Raw genomic sequence first — 22,921 nt, forward strand, 5'->3', positions numbered from 1 at the left:
CAGAGGCAGGTCTGACGGCAACATGCTCTCAGTGGGTCACTGCGTGGTTTTGAACTCTTGGCTGTGGTCCTGCTAATCTCTAATCACTGCTGTCTTCTGGATCTAATGGACACCCCATTTTCTAACCCCCCTTTTCCAGGAGCTGCATTTCTGACAGACCCCTTTCCTACTCCTAAAGGGGTGGTAATAGAGGTATGCAAAGGGAGAGAGGAGAGAGAGGGGGAGAAAGGGAGAGAGGGAGAGAAAGGGAGAGAGAGGGGGAGAGGCCCAGGAGGGAGAAGGGAGAGAGAGGGAGAGAGGGGGGAGAGCCCAGGAGGGAGGGAGAGAGAGAGGGGGAGAGGGAGAGAGGGAGAGAGGCCCGGGAAAACAAATCTCCATGTTGGAGAGTTTACTTGGATTACCGATTTTTCATCACTGAGGTACTGGTCACAGACCTGGAGAGAAGAGTAAAGTCGCTGGGTCCCTCGTATGTTCTCTGGCTCTTGTGGTTTGGGGCCTGTTGTCATTATAAACCATAGCTCAGGTGAAGGGAGTATGAGAAGAGGGCAAGGGAGAGACGGCCCAGCGTCTAGAAGAACCACAACATGCCTGACCCTCGAGTCAGGAGCACCTAGAGAACGGTTGACCCTTGCTGCAGCTGGACCAGCTCCCCAATAAAGACACGGAGACTTATTATTAATTATGAATGCCTGGCATTAGCCGAGGCTTGTCCCTTTTAACTTAGCTCTTTTGACTTAATTTAACCTGTTTCTATTCATCTATGTTTTGCCTCGGGCCTTTTTACCTTTCTTTCATTGTGTATGTCTTACTTTCCTGCTTCCTCCGTGTCTGTCTGTCTGGCCGGCCCCTGGTGTCTCCCTGGTGTCTTCTGGCTTCTCTTTTTCTTTTTCCCTCTTGAACCCAAATTCCTACTTACTCTCCCTGCCCGGAAGTTCTGTCTATACCTCCTCCCTTGCTATGGGCCATTCAGCTTTTTATTAGACCAATCAGGTGCCTTAAGCAGGCAAGGTAAAATAGCAACACACCTTGACATAATTACACAAATGCAACACATCTTTGCATTAGTTACACAAACATTCTGCCACACCTAGCCTCACGGGAGAGATGAGATGTGAGGAATACGCTCAGAGAGAGGGCCTGGGCTTCACACAGCCCTTTGTCTCTTAGCACACAGGGCACCTTAGAGGTCCCAAGTGGTGGAAGGAGGTCTGTGTATCCCCCAGATGGGCGGGGTGGGATCAGCTCACAGGCCCATGCTCTTAGCAACACTGCTGTCAGCGGACGCCTCCCTGGATATTTACTGTCCCTCGGTGGTGGCAGGAGCATATTTGCTCTGCCGTCTCTCACTCCATGCTCAGCTTCAGTTTCTGACCTGTCTGAGGCAGACCAACTACATATTTGTCATGCTTCTCTCCAGCTCGCTAGGCACTGTCATGGCTCTGTTCATCTGCTGTCCCCCTTGAGAGCAGCCAGGCAATCCAGGAGGTATTTTCAAGCCAGCTCTGGTGAATGATTTAGCTGAAGTATGATACCCCCTAAAACGTGTTTGCTTTGGTTGCCTGTGAGTTTCAGATTTATCCTGTTCTTTGGGTATATTTGTATAAGTAATTAGGAGTTTTTGTTGAGCTGGGTGTAGTGGTACAGGCCTTTAATCCTAGCACCCGGGAGGCAGAGGCAGGTGGATCTCAAAGCAAGTTCCAGGACAGCCAGGGCTACACAGAGAAACCCTGTCTTGGAAAAAAAAAAAAAAAAAAAAAGAGTTTTTGTATAGTCAGAGTTGGGGTCTTAAGGTCCATAAAAATTTGATCCATTTGAAAAACTGCCCAGAACATCTTGCTTTTTCATGTCTGAAAAGCCAGGAGCATGTGAGTCCCAGGCAAGAAAATGAATTGCACTCACGACTCCTTTGAGCAGCCCAGAGGGTTGCCTCTAAGAAAATTGTCTGTTAAGTCTACTTTGCCTTTATTCTAAATATCTATTTTTCACACAGCCAAATGGATGACTCATACTGTGCTCTGAGAGAGTCAGGCAAGCAGCTCAGACAGAACGGGTCACTTACATGGGGTTCAGGGTTATTATTCTCCACGGTTACCATTAGAACCATTGAAAGCACTGGATGAGAACATTATCGGAAGGTCAGGTGCCTGGTGTGAGGCCTGGCTTGGCTTTGCCCGCTCATCTCCCCCCTGGGAACCAATCCCCATATTTGGACATTAAAACTTAACTTATCCCCACTCATGGGTGGGAGGAGGAGGAGGTGGTGGCGGCGGATGGATAGCTTAGTCTTCCCAGAACCAGGGAGAAGCCAGTCAGCCATTGCTTAGGTCTCCACTCGTGCTGGGAGGATGTGGCTGGCTGTCCCCTGATACCAAGCGTTCACCTGGAGGGCCCTGTGCACAGGCTGAGGTCCCACTGTGGCTTTCAGGGTTTTGTTTTCTTCCGTGAAGTTAGTGAGAAGATACCTAAAATGTTGAACAAATCTTGTATGTTTGTCTTTGAGCATTTGGAGCAGAGGTACCTTGAGTTAAGCAATGACTGTATTCAGGAAAGGTGACTCACCAATGCGGGGGTGTTCTCTGGGATTTTGGACCAACGGCAGTGATTTGAGCCGGTGTGGTAAGAGCAGTGCTCCAGGAGAGAAATGGACATGACGGAGGCAGTTTCACCTACTGCATTTTTCCTCTGGCTGGCCGCTTTGATTCTGGAATGATGAAAGGTCAGGGGAGTCACCCGAGAGGTCACAGAAATAGCTGTCGCTTCTAAGGGAGCTGCAGCTCCACCTGCCGCGGCAGGCTCAGCTGCTTCCCGGCGGGCGGGCGGCTCTGCCGCTGGGGTGGAGTGAAGGAATGAGAACGCTTGGCTGCCCTTGGACAACAGGGACTGTAGGGCATCCCGGACCCACCCGTCAATCGTGGTGGACACCGGGTGGAATCCTCGGAGATGGGGGCAGCTTTCAGACACCCTGCCTGCCCCAGAACCCCGGTTTTCTGGTTGCTTGTTCTAGACCAGTTTCTGGGTAAACTTGTCCTCTTAACTCCTAGTTGTTGTCTCTGGTACAACCAGAAAAATTTCCATTTGATTCAGTGGAAGGCCACATTTAAGAAGCTTTTGGTAATTTTTGAATTTATTGGTTTAATTTCCACGCCACTTAAAAGCAGTTATTTCTGCCTGAGGAACGATGAGTTTAGGATGCGGGCAGGTTCTTCTTACTTTCTGTGAGTGAAACAGGACAAGAGCATATAACCCTCTTAGATGATGGATGTTAGGAACCTAATTCTGAAGAGTACCAACTACCTGGTTATGTGGTCCTGATGCTTGAGGATCCTCGGAGAACTGTTGGTGGAGAAGCCAGATCCTCACATCGTTATTCATCGCACAATCAAACCAGTGAACTTCTGTGTATCATTTAATACTTTTGAAATGACTTTTCCGGACATCCGTTATTTAGAAGCAGACCAATAGAACGGTCTCCATGGTGCTTGCTTTTGGCTGTCCTGTATGTCTAGCCTGAGCAGAGGACCTGTTGATAAAAAGGACTGTAAGACTATAGTATTCCTCAGCGGGTGAACAAATGAATGAATGTCATCGCTGCCGACAAGCATCTGCCTCTGAGTGTCACCACCGAGCTGACTTACCGCCACAGCAGTCCCCGTGTGGTTTTCCCGCCTCTAGTAACGGCTTGGCTAGCTGGTATGTTCTACCATAATCTGGATATGTCGTTCTCTTGGGATGAGCCTTACATGCACGCTTCCCGTTTGTTTGAGAAAAGTGACGAAGACTTAGCGTAGCACGCGAGGTACCTCCGCTCTGCCCTGTCTTTCTGGCTGTCTCTCACCTTATCACTTCTCTGGTGAAACCCTGTGCCCTGGCACTCGGGTCTGCTTGTGGTTCCCTAATGTGTCAAGATCCCTCTGACCACTGTTTCCCCCTCAGCCTGGAGCCCTTCATCTCTTGTCCTCTGGGGCCTCAGTTTAACACAGGCATACCCAGAAGCCCTTTCCCGTGACACAGCTGGGTGGGAGCCCCTCTTCTTGGAGCCCCCCTCCCCCCAAATGAGATGCCATTGCTTCTATGCTTCCTCCTCAGATACAGAGGCTGGGGACCGTCCTGGTAATCCACCTGGCACACAGGCACATTAAGGTGCTGGTGACATGTTGTTTGAATGGGTAGGAAGAAGAACATAGTTCTGGTGAACCTGTATGAGCTATGAGGCCAAAAAGACCTTTGTAAAAGATCATGGTGGCAGAGATCCTGGGCCATCCTTAAACTCCCCATCTTAGTTATCCCTCCAGGAACCAGGGTAGAGACTTTACCTCTGGTCTTGCTGATCTCGTTATCAGGTGTGTTTAATCTGTGCTGTGTGCACATGGCTGCGTGCAGCCAAGTATAGCTGTTACTGTGGTCTAACAAAGTCAAAGCTTAAAAAACATAGGCTTTTGAGATTGTTTAAAAAAAAAAAAAAACATGATCATGTGGTTCTCAAGCATAAACTTTGTAGATGACGTCACTGTGTCCCAGCATACCAAGGCTGGAGACGTCCATGAGCTGTGAAGACCACAGTGAGATAACGTAAGAAACCCTTAGCTCAGCACCCGTTGCGAACTCCAGGAATTCATTCTTCCATTCCTCAGTTCTTTCTGCCTCCTTTACCTGCCACAGCAGGGCAGTGAAACCGTCAGGCAGGATCTTGGAGCTCTCCTATGTCAGAGCCTGAGTGCTAGCAGGCCGCTGAGGTACTGTCGAGCCATTTTGGTTCTGGGAGGGAGACCAGACATCTAGTTTTTAAATTTTCCAAATTTCTGATGCGTAAACACAGTCGAGAGCACTTGGTATAATCTAACTTTTGACTCAGATCAGGAATTCTGGTTATTAGACTTCGCTGGACTGCCTCAAGGGCGGCAGCCATTACATCCTCTGTCCTCTGTTGGACACCTGCTCTCTAGTTAGAAAACACACCCCATAGACTGTGGGTGTGCCCTCCTCCTTGAGGGAAACAGCCCCCTTCCCCAACCTCCTACTTGGCCATTTTTTTCTTTCTGATATTTGAAGTGACTACTATAGTCTTTCAAAGTCGGAGCCCCCTCCCCCTCCCCGCCCCGCACTCCCCCCAATCCCAGGGTAAATACTCTTGTTCTGTAAACCAGAACTTAACAACTGGCGCCTGTGGGCTACATCTGCTCTAAAGATGTATTTTGTTTGGCCCGTGGCATTTGAAACATATTGAATAAATTGCCAACTTTGTAAAAATCGGGGCCTTTTACTGAAGAATCTGAAGCACTAGAGTCCCAGCCCCAGCTTTGGGCAGGATGGGCTTCCCCCGGCTACTGTGGCCTCAGCCTCTGGTGCTGGCAGGGTGTGCTGCTGGAGTCCTCTTGCCTCGTGGTTTTAGATTCCTTGTTATTTATTCTCTTTATCTTTCCAGGCTAAGCTCCAGAGTGTCAAGAGGTACCTCTTCTAAAAATGTTTCAGTTTATATTCTCAAGTATTTGATAATGATTTTACAATAAAAGTCGTATTATTATGGGCCCGGGAGATGGCTCACTGGGTTGGTCAAAGCAATACAGGAGGTTGATCCACATCTGCGCGAAGCCAGCTGGGTAGAGTCCAGCTCTAACCTCAGCCCAGGGATACTTAAGGGATCAACTTAAACATTCTGCACAATGCATGGAAACTTCTGTGTTTCTTGCATACCTTACAAGCCACTTGAACAATTTCAAAGGCACTGCACGGTGTCGTGTCGGTCAGCACATTCGGCTGTTATCGTTATCTGCTTCCCAAGCATTTCGTCACTAAAGAAGGGAACCCTGTGTTCATTCAACAGCCACTTCCCCTTCCCTCTTATTTCCAGCCCCGAGTAACCATGAGTCTGCTTTTCCTTGCTGTGGATTTGCCTAGTTTCAGTACTTCACATAGATGGAATCAGGCAACAGTGTAGCCCTTTGTGTCTGGCTTCTTTTACTTAGAATAAAATAGTCCAAGTTCATTCGTGTTGCCACCTCCAACATCATGCACTGTATTCTCTCTTATGGATGAGTAATAGTCCATCGTGTGGCTGTGCTGCATTTTGTTTATTTATTCATTGGTTGATGTTAATTAATGGACTCCTGCTGTTTATACCTCTTAGCTACAGTGCAGAGTGTTGCTGTGAACATATATGTACACGTTTCTGTTTGAACACTCGTTTTCAATTCTTTGCGTTATGTAGGAGGGAAATTTCCAGGTCCTGTGATAATTCTGTGTTTTACGTGCTGAGGGACTACCTGCCTATCTTCCACAGCAGCTACGTGTTCTTAGCCCCAGTCAACATTGCCCATCTCCTCACATCCTCCCCTCCCCCCGCCCGGTGCTTGCAGTTTGTCTGTTTGCTATTTCGTTGTTTTATTTTAGCCATTAGTGTTTAGTGGTATCTCACCAGGGCTTGGATTTGCCTTCTCTAACACCCAGTGATTGACGGGCCTTTTCATGTGCTGTTTGGGGTTTGTGTGTTCTGGTTATTTAGTAACTTTCTCAGCTCTAACATTTGTGCTATCATCGATAGTGTTATCATGAACAATCTGAAACAAAAATAGTCTGACCATCTCTTTGAAGTGGAACTTGGGGTTGAAGGTGCAACTTTTCCCAGGTGTTTACAAGAGGATCAGACTGCACATCACGTGGATACAGGTTCATCACCGGGAGTTCTTAAAGTGCCGATGCAGGAGTTCACTTCATGGGACTCACTGGGGTGGACCCTGTTTCCTAGGGGATTTTGGTAGGCGATCTCACCTAGCTGTTGGCTAGGTATTTTCTGTATTTATGTCTATAAAAAAGAGACATTTTAGGACCTTGCACAATTGGCCCACTACTTTGTTGTGACCAGCTCTGAGCACAAGGGTTCTGCTCCTTTCCGAGTTGTGGGTGACAGGCCAGTGACCCTGCTGCCCTGCCAATGTGAGCTTCTCTCACCGAGCTTCTCCTCATGGGTTCTTTCCTTATAAAATCAGACCTTCCCTCATTCTCACTGTTAGGGAGTTAGCCATTTTGAACCCACATTTTCTAGTGAGGAATCAAGCCATGTGACTTATCCTCAGCAACCTAATGCCCTAGTGCATGAGGTCAGACAAAAGCCAGGTCTCTAGGTTCTCAGATAATTTTTTTTTTCATTTCCCTCCTGGCCTTGCATCCACAATGTTGATTTGTCATGATTCAAGAAGCAAACCATTGTCACGCAGTGCCAGATGTACTCGGAGCTAGCTCCAAGTGGGAACAGGCCCCCACATGTCTGGGCAGGCCATTTCCATCACATACTTGGTTTTATTGCCTTTGGCCAAGCCTAGTTCTGTCCCTGGTGCTAGGAAGGCAGCCAAATCCCCCTGAGTCAGAACAAGGGGACCATGATCTCAAAATAACCATAATTATATTGCACATTTTAAGGTGCTAGAATATTGTACACTGACTGGATGATAATTTATGAATTTTGATGTTAAGTAAGTTTAGTATAGCTTCCCAAATCTAGTCTCAATATGTAAGGACACTAGCAGAGTCTTCTTCCCACCTCTATTAGGGGTAATGTGACGTTGGTGAAGAGAGAGTATGGAGTCACCAGGAAAGGAGTGACCTCAGTTACGTCCCATGGGACCATGGGAGGCCTAAGGACCATACCACCCCGATACGAGGTCTTGGATCTCCATCTTTGTGATTGACCCCGCTGCAGAGGTCAAGGGCAGTCGTGTTTTTTTTTTTTTTGTTTGTTTGTTTTAATTCTTTTTTTTTTTTTTTTTTTTTTTTTTTTTGGTTTTTCGAGACAGGGTTTCTCTGTGTAGCTTTGCGCCTTTCCTGGAACTCACTTGGTAGCCCAGGCTGGCCTCGAACTCACAGAGATCCGCCTGGCTCTGCCTCCCGAGTGCTGGGATTAAAGGCGTGCGCCACCACCGCCCGGCTGTTTGTTTTAATTCTATCACTAAACAGAAGCAACATCAGTTGGACTCAACTTAAACTCAACTCATTGTCCTTGTTTTCTGCAGTTGGACTTTCAAACTTGGTGTTCAGCTTAGCATCCTGGAAGTGAATTTGTTTTAAATGTTTGAAATATACTCAGAGCCAACTTTGGAATGGTCAGGTTAAAAAAAAAAAAAAAAGAGACTCCTAGAAGTGTCTGTGGATCTCTGTCTTTGAGAGAACACGCACAGTACTTCACACACGTTTGTTCTGTTTGTGGAACTCCTCACAGAGACATCCCTGTTAGTGTCGGCATAATGTGCTCTCAGCATATACACTGAGCTCTCAAAGTATACTTGCCAAAAATATGATCGAGTTTAAAGCACATTATTGAATACGAAGCTAAATGAATCCGGACATGTTATAAACATAATTGCAGCATCGAGGGGAGGCTCAACACTGGGGTGACTGTCCACACCAACATTTTCATAGAGTTTTTGCTATCAGAAGGACTTAGCTGTGTGTGCTGACACATGCCTGTAATCCCAGCACTGGGGAGGTGGAGGCAGAAGGATCAGAAGTTCAAGGCCAGCTTCAGCTACATAACAAGTTTGAGGCCAGCCTGGGCTGTCTACATGAGACTCTGTCTCAAAAACAAGCCAGAAAGAAAAAGGAAAGCAAAGGATCTAGTGTTTTGGTTAAATTGTATCCATTCAAGCTTCAGCATTGCTTTCCCATGATACTCATGTTATTTTCTCAATGGACAGGGCAAAGGATCTAGTGTTTTGGTTAAATTGTATCCATTCAAGCTTCAGCATTGCTTTCCCCATGATGTTCATGTTATTTTCTCAATGGGCAGGGACAGTGTGAATGATTGCTCACAGTAGTATGTGTGAGTGTGCACATGTGTTCACACTGCATGCTGTTCAGCAGCGACTAGAGTGAGCCACAGGAAAGATGGGGATGAAAGACCTGGAGGGTATTCCCAAGCGTGTGCTGCCGAAATCACGTGTTACATCGTGGTCAGTATGGTGCTGTGGGCGGCTAAGCTTGGCTTCCTTTCTGTCTTTAAGGTGGTGTGTGGAGATGAGGGTCATGTGAGAGGATAGTGCTTGGAAACCCAGGGACTTGGAGAGGGGACACTGGTTGCCACTCTGCTGAACAAACACACATCTTAACACCAGCCCTGTACCATCGCTCCTTCGTCATCCCCAAACACATTCCCCTCGTCAGTGTGCTCTAGCCCATTCTAGGTCTTGTTCCTGTTGCCTCCTCCACAGGCTGACTTCTGTGCTGTCCTGGTCGCCCCCACCCCCCCAACTAGAGAGAGCTCCTGGGATGCTTGCCCAGAGGGGACCTCTCTGAGCTCTCTGCAGTCTGTCTTTGTGCAGAAGGAAGGCTGGCAGCGCTTGCCTCAGGTCTGGAGAACTCTGGAGCACTGTCTTGCACATTTGCGTTGTCTGCGTGGGGTAGGCTTATTTCCCCGGCTATGTTTGGCACTCTCTGAAGAGTAGACCATGCTATACATTTAAAATATAGTATATTTTATAAAAAGAGCATACTGTAGGTATTGAGAAAATGCCTTCAGCTCTGTAACGGTTCTTTGTGCAATGCATGGCCAGGCTATGTTATGCTATATCTACGTGCAATGCATGGCCAGGCTATGTTATGATCTATCTACATTGCAGAACACTAGGTAGATATAAAGAAATTATCCTGTTTCTAAACCGGGAGATAACCTCAGTATGTTGTTATTCTTACAGATTTCAAGAGAGGGACGCAGTAAAATCCCATTTTAGTGATAATTCCATATCATATGTATTGGTATTTTTGTGTACAACAGAAGCATTCAGAAAATTGTCAGAGTACGTATTAGCCTATTATCATCTGTGGTGGGAAAGGTTAAGTTTTTTTCTTTAGCTGTCTTTGTATTATTGCAACAAGAAAATTATTAAGATGTAACCTAGCAAACACAAGAGAAAGAGATGATGCTTGACAGTTTTGTTGCTCCCTTTCTCGGCATTTTTTCCTTCTGGTTTTGAAGCTGCATGATGCGGGGGAGGAGGGAGACCGAATTTTATCCTCTGATTAAGTTTTGAGTTGGGGACTAAATATAGAGAAAGATAATACTTTAATTTTTGGTCTGTTAGCTTACAGCATGAAGATACCCTTCTTTGTTATTCAAACCTGGACTGAGCAGGAATACTCAAACCGACAGCCACCAGGCTGTGCCTTTGTGGTGGTGCTGGAGATGACTAACAGGTTGTGCAGATGTGGGCTGTGCTACCTTCAGACCCGCAGCAGCTTCCGGTCTCAGAGCTGAGCGTAGTACATGCAGCTAGCCACTGGCTTCCTCCAGCAGAGCAGCTCGAAGCAGCTCTGCAGCACTGAGGGGCTGGCTACCGCGGAGAGCCCTGCATCCTGCAGACAGTGAGTCCTTAGGGCTCCAGCCTGGCTGCTCATGCCGCTCTGAGGTGTGGGGAGCACGTCTACCTGTTAGATCTGCAGACTGGCCGCAGGAAGACCCTGTTTCCTCGCTTAGTTGAGGAGGACCCCATCCCCGTGAACCCTGTTTCCTCGTGTAGTTGAGAAGGACCCCATCCCTGTGAACCCTGTTTCCTCACATAGTTGAGGAGGACCCCATCCCTGTGAACCCTGTTTCCTCACATAGTTGAAGAGGACCCCATCCCCATGAACCCTGTTTCCTCGCATAGTTGAGGAGGACCCCATCCCTGTGAACTCACACCCAATCTGGTACTGTTGTCTCCTGGCTTGTGACACTTTTCTTCTAATTTATCCCACGATCTACTACCAGGGTGATTTTTTTTGAAACACAACTCTTTTTGTTTTAAGACAAAGTCTCATGTAGCCCAGGCTGGCCTCAAACTTATCTATGTAGCCAAGGATAACTCTGAACCCCCAATCCTTTGCCTTCACTTTCCAAGTGCTGAGGTTGTAGGTGTGTACTCCCATGTCTGGCTCTGACATACAATTCCTTTTTTTTTTTTTTTTTTTTTTTAAATTAAAACACTTTATTTTTATGTGTGTATACGTACTTGTGTCTGCTTGTGTGTATATACGTGATGTTTAGACAGTGTCCGTGGAGATCAGAAGAGGGTGTCAGACCCCCTGGAACTGGAGGAATAGGCAGCCGTGAGCTGTCTGATGTGGGAGCTGGCAATCAAATGTGGGTCCTCTACAAGAGCAGCAATTGCTCTTACTGCTGAGTTGTCTTTCCGGCCCCTAAAGCACAGTTCTTAAGTCACCCCACTGCAAAAACAGATGAGCTCCCCAATTCTTCAGAAGAGAGTCCGGATTTATCTGCCAGGACCAGAGGCCCACTGTGATCTGATCCCCATTGACTTCTTACCCTCCTTCCTCTCCCTCCCGGTCCATGGAGCAAAACTGTTCCTTCTCTTCCTTCAGCCTGCTCACACTCTTCAGAACTCGAAAGGCCGTTCCTTACCCTTTGCCCACCCCCATCTTAGGCCCTCGCCAACCTTCAGTCTTTACTTCAAAGGCTGCATCTTTGAGCGGGCCAGACAGCTCCTCTCTCAGCTTCATGTACCATTCATTCGAGCTGTGTATACTGCGGGCTTCCTGCTCCATGTTGGGGGTTCTCTCAAGGAAGGGCTGATGATGGTATCTCAGTGTCTGCATTTCCTATGCGTGGTACATTTCTCCCGCTCAATAAATCATTGTGGGCTAGAACTGAAAGGGTTGTCTGAAATGTACTTGGCTAACGTTTAGAAAACATTCCCTATCTGTAGTTGGGTGGACAGTATTTAGGGAAATAAAGTAAATATGAACTGGGCCAGTGTCTTTGAAAGGAAATAAGATATGCCTGTGTGCTTCTGTAAGATTTCCCATTTCCCATAGCCACTGTTTTTCAGCCCTGTAGGCTCCTCTCTCTTCCTGTTGTCTTATCACTTCCTTTGGACATCCATCAATGCATGCCCTTGCCATGATTTTGGCTGGAGAAGCCAAAGGTGGTTCCCAGAAGACCACATGGAGGATCTTAGATCTGAGTTCTTAGAGACGTTCCTGGCTTTGTGGGTAGCAGTGATTGCAGGCAGAGACTGACCCAGGCTGTTGATTTGAAAGTGGTCAGGACACTGGTTTGCACATGTCCCTAGCCCTCCATCTGTGGAGACACAGTGAGAGCTGAGTGGCTATCTCCCTTCCACAAAACGCTCATGGAATCCAAAGGGAAAAATCTACACAAGACAGGGCTTAAGAGAAACTACTTGCAGCTTTGGATGCAAGCTTTGGGAAGGGTTGATGGCGGGAAGATTGGCTGCTTGGTGCTTTCAACAAACTTAGTTTATAACAGATTTTAGACAAGCTCTCTTTGGAGTTTCCCAGAATCATGATTGACTTAATTTCACCAAGTCCACATTCTTCAGAGGTGGTGCTTGTAGCCACCCCCTCCCCAGTCAGCAACAGATTGATTCCATCCTGACGAATGCCTTTTATTTTTCTACATGGTGATCTTATTGTTTGTGATTTTTTTTTTTTTTTTTTTTTTTTGAGACAGGGTTTCTCTGTGTAGCTTTGCGCCTTTCCTGGAACTCGCTTTGGAGACCAGGCTGGCCTCGAACTCACAGAGATCCGCCTGCCTCTGCCTCCCAAGTGCTGGGAGTAAAGGCGTGCGCCACCACCGCCCGGCGATCTTATTGTTTTTAATGCCACTCAAATTACCACCAAAATTATAACTGCTTATGTGACCATCATAGGGAAAGTATACCATGATAATAGGCCATTTCATGGCATACAGTTTTATGAAGGAACACTTTAAAACTTATTGCCCTTCTGTGATAAGGGAGATGTGTTAGATATTAACAAGTCATATTTTAGACCCTCCAATTGAAAACTGCTTTATGTCTCTGAGCAAAGAGATTTTGCTGAGTGTGCTATAACCCTGTCATCTTTGGACCATATGGTTGCACCCCTCCTCCACTACCACAAAGATCTCTGAAATGCCTTGCCTTGTTACCATGCGAACCGAGGATGCTCTAAGGTACAGTTGTAGAAAGAATGTAAGCAAAACAGTTAGGAAATAAAACCTCTAAACAAATTTGTGAAACAGGAAACCCAATCACACGTCACTGTTCTGTTTGCCTCTAAGAACATGCTGATTTAAATGTTCTGTACATACTATTCTCTCGGGTCCCTTGTGTTCTTAAAAGGCTTTAAAGATTGCATGTGTTTATGTGTGTGTGTTTATGTGTGTGTGTGTGTGTGTGTGTTTATGTGTGTGTGTGTGTGCGCGCGCGCGCATGCCTGTATGTACAAGTGTGCCGTGGTGCATGTGTGAAGGTCAGAGGACAACTCACAGGGGTCAGTTCTCCCTTCCATCAAGTGGGCTCCAGGGAGGAACAAAGAGCATCAGGGCTTCTTGGCAAGCGCCTTTATCTGCGGAGCCATCTCCCCGGCCCCAGCTCTCTTTAAAAGTTCTCTCCCCAACAGCTATTTAATTCACTTAGCTAAGGTTTAGATTTGATCTCCAGCCATTTGAAACTAGACAGAGTGAAGAAGAAAAAAAAAAAAAAGATTCTAGTAGTTGGCAGCGGATCCCGATGAAAATATGGTCCTTGGCAAAGCGTGTCTGCCATGTTTTGTTTTTCTTTCCTCTGTATGGATGTGGCCTATTTTTGAAATGTTATGATTTCAGTTCGGTGCTCAAGTGACAAGGCTGATGGAATAGCTCACACAGGCAGAGGTTCTGCGTCTGTGCGTCCGTCCGGTGGGGCGGGAGTGCTCTGGAGCTAAAGGAAGTAAACTTGATTTCACCTGGAAACGTTCGTGTCTTGGGGCAGCAGCTCTGGGCTATTTATAAAGAGAGAAGGAAAAAGTAGCCAAGATGCTGAGCCCAGCTTGTAGCCGGGAATAGAGCAAGCATCAGAGTTGAAGACCATGGCAGTGGTTTCCACTGAATCCCTGTAGGTCACACTCCGGAGCCTGTCCCAAAGGAGACCAGAAAGTCCCTCCCTGTGGTGGCTTAAATTGACAGCTGCTGTCCCACTGGGTCTCCGACTCCAGAGTGTCCTCCAGTGAGCAGCACATGCTGTGGCCAGAGCACATGCTTGCGAAAGCTCCATGCCTTTCTCTTGCTCAAGACCTGGGTTCCTGTTTGTCCACAGATAGGTTAAAACTCCTTTTGCTGGCACAGTGTTTCCCCAGCCAGTCACTCTTCTGAGAGCTTTCTTCGTAGTCCATCCTCCACAGACTACCTTAAGCCCCCTCCCTCATCTTTCTGATGGCACGCATCTACACACGTCTCCCTTCCTCTATCTTGTTTTCTGACTTTGAGTAAATGTGTTGTAGTGTTTGCTTTTTAAAAAGTAGTTATATTGGAAATAAAACCTTTGAATCTGTGTAGAGCTACTGTGTAGTGTGACTATCCACACATCGTAGACACTGTAAAACCTCTGCATCTGTATAGAGCTACTGTGTAGTGTGACTATCCACACACCATAGACACTGTAAAACCTCTGCATCTGTATAGAGCTACTGTGTAGTGTGACTATCCACACATCGTAGAGACTGTAAAACCTCTGCATCTGTGTAGAGCTACTGTGTAGTGTGACTATCCACACATTGTAGAGACTGTAAAACCTCTGCATCTGTATAGAGCTACTGTGTAGTGTGACTATCCACACATCGTAGAGACTGTAAAACCTCTGCATCTGTATAGAGCTACTGTGTAGTGTGACTATCCACACATCATAGAGACTGTATTCATCATCTGTTGCTTCTTATCCTTAGCAGGCCGTTAGGTATTTAATATTTGACTGGGCACAGTGGCTCACACCTATAATCCTAGCATGCAGGAGGACAACTGAGAATTATAGGCCAGTTTGAGTTACAGAGTAAGTTCCAGACCATCCTGAGCTATATAGCAAGACCCTGCCTCAAACTTAAACAAACAAATGAATACCCCCAAGCAGAAACAAAAGTAAAAACAAGATTGGGGGGTATGTGGAATTTGAGGCTGAATGCCTGATCTTAGGCTGTCTGATATGACGTGAAAGATATGTCCCATATCATCACCATACAGCATATGAGATGAGGCTCTGAACAGGCAGAATTAGGAAAATATGTTTTCCCTCAGTTTCTCGATAGCATGCAAATTGTTCCCTCAAAGATCGAAACAGGGTGGTCATTTCCTTTGTGACCATGTGATCAACTAAGAATATTCTAATTATACATGTGTTTGCTAACTTTCAGTGTTAAGATTAGTTTCCAGTCCTATCAAACGGGGATGAGTACATGACACAGTTTAAAATTAGCACATGTCAAATCTACAAAAGAAGGGACTCATTAGGTCATTTTCACACGTGTCCACAATGCTCTTTGCTCGTTGTCATCTGTGCCCATGACACAGTTTTATCAAGGAGATGATGTATTGTTTTAATAAGTTGCTATTATTTAGTTTTTGTAAGTTAAATTTCATACAGAAGAGCTCTGTGACATTCTTGAGGCTGCCAGGTGCAACTAAGGTGAATTCAGGCCATTGGATTTCTGCCGTCTCCCAGGAGGAAGAGCCCTTCTGCTTCAGAGATGGTATTGCATGGGTTAGGACCCCAATCTGACGGTTTGCTCTGCAGTTGTTACTATTATTATTATTGTCTGTACCTGTGTATGGAAATCAGAGGACAGATTTTGGGAGTCTTTAAGTCATGGATTTCAGAGATCAGACTCAAATTCAGCTCTTCTGGCTTGCCTGGCAAGGTTGTTGTTGTTTTTTTTTAACCTGCTCCATCATCATGCTGGCTCTTACTCTATAATATAAAAGGAAATCTGAGATCCTTTGTTCATCCAGTCTGTAGGATGGACACAATAGGAATCCCCGATTTCATGGCAGGAACACTAGACATCTGCTTCCTATGGAGGTGTTGAGTATATATGCAATTCCTTGAGTGTATCTTGTAAAATGGCTACTGTAAGTTCATCCTACAGATGAGGACACTCTGCTTAGTCCCAGGTGAACCAGCTTTACAGCGGCCGTCTTCCTACTGTGGTAAAAGAGCGATTAGAGGTCAGGAACATCAGGATTGCCTCAGGCTTCGGTTGAACTGATCTGTGATTTCATCATTTCTTTTTGCCTGACCTCTCCTTTCATGTTTTTCTGAGACTAGTAGCAAAGTTGACATATCTGGACTTCATTTTATCTCGGGTTATCTGTCCCCTGGGGAACATGAGTGGCCTCGGAGAGCAGAGCAGAGGCCGTGGTGGAGCTCAGAAGGCAGTGGACAACAGAGGATGGGAACATTCCCTAGCTTGGCAGTTCGTCCTTAAAACCCACTGCCAGGCCACTGCCTCTGTGTTGTTGTCATTCTGGAAAGGTTAGGTAATAAATTAACTCTATCCAATTTCTGATTAAGTGTATTTCATTTTTCATTCTGTTTAAGTAGAGGGATTCCTACTGTCACTTGGAATTTTTATGCCTTTTCTACTTCTTTTTGGTAAATAATTAGAAATATTATAAACATTGACTTCGTTACATGTCCTGTAGAAACTTTCTCTCCCCTTCCATTTCTTCCTTCCTGTGTGTGCGTGCGTGCGTGTGCGTGCGTGTGCGTGTGTGTGTGTGTGTGTGTGTGTGTGTACATTTATGTGCGTGTGTGTATGTGGGTATAGACTGGAGGATGGCATTGCTATCACTCCTCAAACATAGTCCACCCCTTTATTTCCCTGGAGACAAGATCTTGGAACTGGCCAAGTAGGTTAGACTGGCTGACCCCTGACCCCAGCACTGCCATAATAATGGTCCCTCATCAGGCCATGCTTTTTTTTTTTTTTTTTTTTGAAAGGGGAGTCTGATGATTGAAATAGCCACTTTACTGCGTCCCCAGCCTTCATTAATTAATGAATCAATTTAGAGACAGATACTTGCTGTATCCCATGCTGTCCTGGAACTCATACTCTTCTCCCGCTACCTCCCAAGATGACCCAAGAGCCTGCATTGCAGGTGTGAGCCACCACACCCAGCCAAGAGGCATTTTCCAACACTCTGCCTCACTCCCTAATTAAAAATAGTGCTTATGAGGACTAAGTGTATTCTGTCTGGTTCTTACGGTGCTTAAGGGAAACAGCTTTGATTTTTATGATCATCATTACCTTTCTGTGATGGGTGAACTTCTGACTAAAGATGATCCACAGTCAGGAAACATTCAGCAACATCCTTGCTGGACATCACACAGCAGGACCGGCATGAAGAAAACAGCAAGCTCTGTGTTCATTAAATCAGGTGACTCGAACACATTTCTGTTATCCTTTTGCAAAAATGCAATCTCTGCCTCATAAGAAAACCAGTTGTTGCTTAATTAAGTGTTCCGGCTTACTCATAGGGGCTGGTTGCTTCGTATGGCCAGATAGTTGCTGTGTTAGCTATTAGGTACTAATAACATGTTCCCATCCTGCATGAATGACACACGGTGCCCAGAATGCTCAAGTATAGACAGATGTTTAGGAACATCACTGCTTCCTCTTGGTTATCTGTTGATTCCAGGATCCATTCCTGATTGGAATGCAAGATGCTTGCATGCAAGATGCAGGATGCTTACATTTGGGGTTTAGTTACCCGATCTAGTCAGAGAAAGACAAGTGATGAGTCCGGGATGTGGAGCACAAATCTAGGGCATTTTCTACATGTGTTTGGATCTGGTAGCCCTGGCTCCAGTCCCTGGTCTCAGCGACACTCTGTCCCTCTGCTTCTCATTCAGGATCTGCTTAGTAACGAGCTTGCAGCCGACCAAAGGGAGGCAAAGTGGGTCTAGCAGAAGTCTAGTTAGTGGTTTCCATAGCGCACATGATTTGTTGTTGTTCTGAGGACTGGACCCTCATGGGTGTCACGTAAGTAGTCTACCAGTGGGCTACGGCCCAGCCCCAAGCTTATCAGTTTTTTTTTTTTTCTTTTTTTCTGTTAGTTGCTCTGATTAAACCCAAGATGAAATACATTCTCCCAGCCATCTGGGACTTTATTCTTCAATGGATAGCATGGCTGATGTCATGACTAACATAATTTTAATGGAACTGAGAGAAGAATTGAATCGTGCTTTTCATTTCTGTCTATGTTGATATATGTATGTGTTCATGTCTGTACATGTGTACTCCAGTGCCCCTGGAGGCCAGAGTTTGACATCCAGTGGCTTCTTTATCACTTTTCATTTTACATTTTTGTTTTATTTTATTTTGAGACAGGATTTCTCTGTTATGAAGCCCTGGCTGTCTTGGAACTCACTATATAGACCAGGCTGGCCTTGAACTCACAGAGATCCACCTCCTCTGTTTCCTGAGTGCTGGGATTAAAGGCTTTGCCAACATCCTGTCCTCCACCTTGTTTTTTGAGACAGAGTCTCTCCCTGAACCTGGAGCTCATTGATTAAGCGAGGCTGGCTGGCCAGTGACTGTGGATCCGCCTGTCTCTATTGCTCTTCCTCCAGCACTGGGGTTACAAATAGGCCACTGTGCCTAGTTTTACCTGAGTCCTGTGGATCTGAACTCAAATCCTCATGCTCGTGTGGCAACTACTTTATCAGCTGAGCCATGTCCTCAGTCCTGTGAAATTGTGTTTTCAAATAATGAAAATGACATTTTTGATCATAGAATTTGTCCCGTTAGCTCTGTCTTTATTTCCTAAAACAGTAGGCTCATGGCTCAGTAGGAAAGTTGGGTTTAAAAAAAAAAAAATATTGTTTGATCCTTTTCTTTCTTCTTTACCTTTTTTTGTGATGTGTACATGGTGTGTGTGTGTGTGTGTGTGTGTGTGTGTGTGTGTGTGTGTGTGTGTGTGTGTGTGTGTGTACATGGTTGCTTCTTGCTAAGAACTTTCTTAAGAAGCTGAAGTGGACCTGTAACTACTCCCCCTTAATTATAGGACCTGAACATTGATAGGAAAACAAATTACTATCTTGCGCCCCCTAGTGGACTTGCAATCCTACTTCAGAGTTTGAGGCTGCTGTCTTGAAGGTTTTACCTTTAGAAATGAAGGGTTTTTCTGGTTTGTTTTCCAAGGCTTCGAATAAAAAAAGAAAAAAAAAAAAAAAAGGAAAGAAAAACACTGTACTAGGATGAAAGAGCTGTGAATAGGGAAAGTGGCTTTCTGCTGAGTCTTTACTTTTTTTTTATGTTTGCTATGAAACTCACAATGGCGGTCAAATACAAGGAGCCCACGGATCTGCTCTGCTGCCCATATAGGCCAAGTATGGTCAGCCTGGCAGTCAGTCACCTCTAAATGAGGCAGGCTTCCCTTCTGGGAAAGATGGAATGGATGGAAGTTGAGGACGAGTGCCATCCACTGGGGAAGTGTCTGGCTGCCTTCTGAGTCCACTCCGGGGGCTGCGCCAGCATTCACAGTCCACGGCAAGCATTGGTGGTCCATAGCTGCCAAGGTGCAAGGAAAATTCTAGTAATAGAAGTTGAAATGACTGCGCTGTCTCTTAAAATTCCCCCCTTTTCCCTGTTACCGTTTTTAACAATTTGACCCTTGTTATGAGTGGGTTTGCTGAATTCTGCACAGCCCAGCCTTATATTGCCATACTTGGACTGAGATGTGCTGGGTTTTAAAAAGAATACAGTAGTTTCTCCTTGTCTGCAGGGTATGTATTCCACGAATCCCAGTGAGTGCCTAAAACAGCGGATGGCACCACAGTCAGTGTGTGTTATGCTTTTAAATCATGTGCATACACACCTCCTTATGATAACCTTTGATTTATAGGTTAACAGTAACAATCAATAATCAAATAAAGCAGTTATACTGTAATGAAATTGCTGTCACCACTATTGTTGTGCTTTGGGGCCATTGATAAGGGATACTTGAGTACAGCGACAATTGATCTGCTGGCTGAGGTGGTACCCGAGTGACTGATGGGCACTTTTTCAGGGAGTGGGAGGTGTCTGTTAGTGAGTTAACACGTGTCTCTATGCATGTATGTCCAAGCACAGATATGTACGTGCATGGTACATATATGTGCGGTTGTGCATGTGTGGATGTGTGGATTCCACAGCAGCATAGGACAAAAGGCTCAGCTCTTCCTGTGGAATCCAGGAGACCTGTGTCTGACCAAGTGCAGCTCTGAGCAGAGCCAGGCCCAGGGCTGCTGGGAAGCTCGACACACCTCCGTGTGCTTGGAGACTGCTCTGGCGTCCTTCCCTGGCATCTGCGGCAGGCAGGGAGCCTCTCTTTGGGAACATTCCACTCGTGACTTGGGAGGCTTGCCTTCCTTGAGGAGCCTGAGCACTTAATGAATCCTACAGAGTCTCTGCCTGCATTCCTTGCGCTCATGAGTGGGAGGCCCCGTGCAATCAATCGCTCACCACTTTCCCGTGCCACCACATCACCGCATGACCACTGGTGCCGTCAAGCCTGGGCTGGGCCTGCACCTTAGAATCTGAGCTTGTCAGCCGTTGTGTGACCTCTGTTGATTTATCAAAACAATCTTGCGGGACCCTGCCGCTGCATATTGCCTTATGGCTGTTGTCTGTCGCACCGCCCCCCCCCCCTGCCCGTCCCCCAGATTCAGTTAGGCAGAAACTCACCCAACAGTGTGATGGAGCCCGGAAGACAGAACTGTGTGAAAAGATGAGTGTGATCCCCCCGCCGGCGCCGGCGCCGGAGACTTGGTTATCAGAAAGGCAGCAGGAAGGGGAAAGGACTCTGTTTCTGTAGAGCCACCAGCTAAGACTGGACTGGGAGAACGCTTGTCTTTTTTTCTAAACCATCTTTTTTTGATGTTTAGTAGTTGACAACGTGAAAAGCTATCTCTGTACCTTGGCATATAGCAGGATTGAGAGATGAGTGGGTAGGAAAGAGGCATGTTTGTCCATTTGCTGACATGACTGGGGGAGGGGTTATTTATGGTCAGATTCATGGCAGGTGGAAACATTTACCTGCAATTTGATATGTGTTATATGGTGTTATCTCAAGGACTCTTGGTATATCTTACTGGTAATGTTTATATTGGTCGCCCAAACACTAACCAGCATCGAAACCAACAGGAGAGCTGGGGCGATCCTCAGTGGGTAAAGCACGCTGTACAGTGTGAGGACCCGAGTTAGAATCCCCTTGTAAAACCTGGGCATGGTAGCATGCGTCTGTAACCCCGGAAGACTGGTGGGGTGGGAGGCAGGGGCAAGGGCATCCCCAGGAGCGTGTGGGCTGGCTGGTCTGCTGGGAGCAGCATTGACAACTAAGGGACTGTCTCGGTCACGGCAGGAGGAGAGGGCCAGCACTCAAGGTTGTCTTCTGACCTCCATGTGTGTGCCTCCACTCATGTGCATGCACAGATTTTAAAAAAATCCCAAATCTGTAAGAAAGCCTGGGCTTTCTTGAACACTCTGTCTCAAAAAAGCCTATGGCAAAGACAATAGGAGAGAGAGAGAGAGAGAGAGAGAGAGAGAGAGAGACAGACAGACAGACAGACAGACAGACAGACAGACAGACAAAGGTTTTTAGGGGAAGAAATGAGGATTCAAACCTCCAAATGAAAGGAGAGATGGAGGTGGATGAAGCCAGTGAGGTCACTTGAGGTTAGCATTTGCTGCCAGCTTCAAAGAGTTAGATGGTGACTTATTAAAAATCCAGATTCACGGCCCCCTTCTCTAGACAAACTCAGCCAGAACCCCAAGAAAAGGGGCTCAGGAATCTTATTTGATAAGCATCTCAGTTGATTCTTGTGCTGAGTCAAACTTGGGATGCCGCTGCCATCCAGTTAGGACTCAAACATTTCCAAAAGCTGTAAGTAAATGCCTATCTGTAGTTTGCCAAGATTTGAAGATTAGGGGGAAAAGAGGTTGACTATTCCATATTGACACCATTAAACATTTTCTTATTTGAAAACATTATTTATGTAGAGGTGGATGACCTCAGAGAGCTTTCTCCTCTGAGGGGAGTGGCCAGTGATGACTCTGCTCACGCCCAGATTCCTTATGGAAAAACGGTCTCCGCGTGCAGCTGGGAAATGGTGGAGCTGGCTGTGAAGATATGTCACCTCGTGGGGCAAGCCCAGCCTCAGCGCTAGCCACCGTTTGCTCTCCTTTACCCCACACTCCACTGGTTTCCCAGTTAGCGGTGGTTTCTGGCTGGCAGGTTCTATGCCTGTCCACCCCTTCGCACACCTTCTCTTTAGGATGGAGTGCCCTTCCTCCTCCATCTCAGTTGTTACGGTGCCTTCCTCCAAGCTCTTTGGCTACCCCATCCTTACCCTCCTCACACCCCGTGGAGCTCACTGCCCCTGCAGCTGGGTCTTTATCACACTTTACAGCTCCTTCTGCTGTGTAAGAGGGTCTCCTTGGTGCCCACCCCTTGTTCTCTAACTAGGCTTTGTTATATCTTGTTTGTGGATGTAACTGTCGTAAAACAGTCAGTGCCTGCGGCTAAAGCTATGAAAGCATCTGGGAACGACTGCACAGTGTTTTCAAAGGTTGGCCAACAAGTGTTTAGGTCATAACCTTCCTCCATAAAGGCCCTGTCTTGGAGGTGAGGGCAATCTGGCTGCAGGATCTGTCTGCCATGCCGTTGATGGCCAGGGTTGATTCGGCTGATCTGGCTTGCGAGGTGTGTGTTTCCTTCCTTCCTGTTCCATATGCATCCCTCGCAAAGCTGTGCAGTTGGTTGGATGAGGGCGTAGGACCAGTCTTCTGTCGAGGGCCCAGGAGTAGCCGTGATCCTCCACTAGAACCTCTGAACAAGCTCTCAAGGGCCCTGTCTCTAATACTTTTAGAGTTACACTTCAACATTTGCACTGGGAATGACAAGGTCCAGTCCATAACAGGGGCTGACTATAGAAATCCTGCATTTGGTTGTATCCTCGTCTGGGACTTTAAGGATCTATCACAGACACTTTGAATTGTGGGAGATTTTTCTTATTCTACTTTATTTTAGTTCATAGCCCCAAACAGTGACTATGTGTTATGGCTCTCAGGTTGTATTGAAGTTATTTCTTTATTATGTAAATATCTCCTCCACTAGACTACTTGTTGTGAATGTAGCCTGGGTCTT

The sequence above is a fragment of the Peromyscus eremicus genome, chromosome 13 (genome assembly GCF_949786415.1).
Source record: "Peromyscus eremicus chromosome 13, PerEre_H2_v1, whole genome shotgun sequence".
Classification (NCBI taxonomy): domain Eukaryota; kingdom Metazoa; phylum Chordata; class Mammalia; order Rodentia; family Cricetidae; genus Peromyscus; species Peromyscus eremicus.